The 2,624-nt window shown below is 39.7% G+C and overlaps 1 non-coding gene across 1 annotated transcript; it reads left to right on the plus strand.

The window, feature by feature from the left end:
• The first annotated feature begins 1,497 nt into the window (after nucleotides 1-1,497).
• LOC120101992 (U7 small nuclear RNA) lies at nucleotides 1,498-1,559 on the plus strand. Its single transcript, XR_015685078.1, has one exon. It is a non-coding gene; the product is annotated as a U7 small nuclear RNA (small nuclear RNA).
• Nucleotides 1,560-2,624: the final 1,065 nt, after the last annotated feature.

Consider the following 2,624-nt stretch of genomic DNA (forward strand, 5'->3'; position numbering starts at 1 on the left):
AGTCCTTCTTAGAAGGGGAAACAAAATACTCATAGGAGGTAGAGGGTAGGAGGGTCTTGGGAGGAACAGAGGAGGGGAGAAGGGAAAAGGCGGGCAGGTCAGGTATGGGAGAAGACTGGGATGATATACAGAAGGTCAAGAATTTGAACAGAGTTGTATACCAGTGGGAGATGGGGAACTGGGGGTAGACACCAGAAGGTTCCAGATGATAGGAAAGCAATAGGCTTCCAGAACCCAACTGAGATGACATTAGCTGAAATGCCCAACAAAAGGGAGGGAGAACCTGTAGAGACCTTATCCAGAGGTTAGGCAAGTTCCCTGTTTAGGGAATGTGGGTGCCCACTTATCTCCAAATTTTTAACCCAGAATGGCTCCTGTCTAAAAGAAATACAGAAATAAAGTGTGGAGCAAAGACTGAAACAAAGGCATCTAGATACTTCCCCCACGCAGGGTTCCAGCCCATCTGCACACACTAAACCCAGACACTATTGCGCATGTCAAGAAGTGCTTGCTGACAAGAGCCTGATATAGCTGACTCTTGAGAGGCTCTGCTAGAGCCTGATAAATAATGAGGCAGATGCCAATAATTGGACTGAAAACATAGTTCTCAATGAAGGAATTAGAAAAAGGTCTGAAGTATCTGAAGAGGTTTGCATAGGAAGAACAACAATATCAACCAACTAGACCCCCCATCCCCACCCCCACCCCAGAGCTCCCAGGTACTAAACCACCAAGCAAAGAGTACACATGGAGGACCCATGGTTCCAGCTGCATATGTAGCAGAGGATGGCCTAGTTGGGCATCAATGGGAAGAGAGGTCCTTGGTCCTGTGGATGTTCAATGCCCTAGAGTAGGGGAATGCCAGAGCGAGGAGGTGGGAGTGGGTGGGTGGTGGGGGAGCACCCTCATTGAAACATGGGGATGAGATGGGATATAGGGCTTCTGGAGGAGAAACTGAGAAGGGAGTTAACATTTGAAATGTAAATAAATAAAATATCCCATAAAAAATAAAAGAAAAAAGGTTCCAATATGAGGGGCTTCGTGAACCTTAAAGAACAGAGGCAGATGCTGTGAATCAGTAAAAGGAAAGGAATAGTTAAAAACGAGGCTCATAGTTCAGTTAATAAAGGAACACCGTGGAGTGAGGGAGTGGTTATCTTAGGGCAGGATGGAACACAGCTAAGCTTATCATTTGGATCTATAAAGGCAGGCAGATCTCCCAGGCTTGGACTTGCTTAGTAAAAACAAACAAACAAAAAAACAAAACAAAAAGGGAAAGGAAAAAGGAAAAAGAAAAAATGAGAAAAGAAAGCAAGAACTTGCTGTCCTTTTCTAAGAATCAAGGAGCTGATTTGTGGGATAATCAAAAGGAAATCTGGATAAATGATTGTATTGATTATATATATATATATATATATATATATATATATATATATATATATATAAAAGACTGGACTTTGTGCGTAAAAGAGAGCTACTAGAAAGAACTGCTTAAGGAGCTAACATAGCTCTTTTAGAATTTTTCTAGCAGGTTTTCTAACTTTGGTCAAAAAACTCATGAGCTACCTGAAGAGCTGTTGAGAGAATTATCTCGAGCAAAATACAGAGCTGTCAGCTTGCAGCCCATCACTGAGTTGTTTCTTCTACTTCTCCCCAATACCCCTTCCTTGGGATCCTCTCCCAAGCTGAAGCTAATCACTAGCCCTCTAGCATATGTTTTGGGCAATTTTGTCAAACAATAAATGACTGAAGTTATTGTAGGCTCAGGTTTGCATCTTCTATTTTTGCTCCATTGGTCTATGTGTCAGTACTTTTTTATGATTATTAATATGGCTCTGTCATATATTCTGAGATCTAGAATGGTAATCCCACAGCGTTGTTGTTTTTGATCAGTGTTGTTTTGGCTAGGTAGAATCTTTAGAAGTTATATACAATGTTAGTTGAGTCTGTTTTCATTCCTGTGGAGAATGAGATGGGACTTTTTATTGGGATTACATTGAATCTGCAAATAGCATTGGAAAAATGGTTATTTTCATAATATTAACTCTACTAATCCATGAGCATGGGATGTCTGTTTATGTTCAAGTCTCTTTATCTTTCTTCAGAGTTTTAAAGGTCCTTCATTTGTCTTGGTGAGGTTTACTCCTAGATATTTTATTTTCATTGAAGCTATTGTGAGCGAGGCTGTGTGCATGATCTCTTTCTCGTGTGATTCTTGTTGGTGTATAGATATCTACACCATGCCACATTGCTGAACTTTTTCTTTCTAATTTCCTAGCAGAAGTTGGGATCTATAATGTATATAGGAATAACTGTACTTGTTCTTTTTCTACTTATATTGCTTTAAACATTTTCTTCTGCTTACTGTTCTAACTAGTGCTTTATGCACAGTACCAAAAAGGAATGGTGGTAGTCGACAGCCCTGTTTTATTCCTGACTCCAGTGGAATTGTACCAATATTTTCTTCATATATAATGATGTTAATTTTGCGCTTCTCATATATAGCTTTTATTAGGTTGAGGTCTATTCCCTCTAGTTCTACATTCTCTAGGATTTATTGTGAAGTTGTTTAGATTTGTCAAACCCTTTTTCGACACTTATTGAGGTGATCATGAAACTTTTAC

The sequence above is a fragment of the Rattus norvegicus genome, chromosome 3 (assembly GCF_021556685.1).
Source record: "Rattus norvegicus strain SHRSP/BbbUtx chromosome 3, alternate assembly SHRSP_T2T, whole genome shotgun sequence".
Lineage (NCBI taxonomy): Eukaryota > Metazoa > Chordata > Mammalia > Rodentia > Muridae > Rattus > Rattus norvegicus.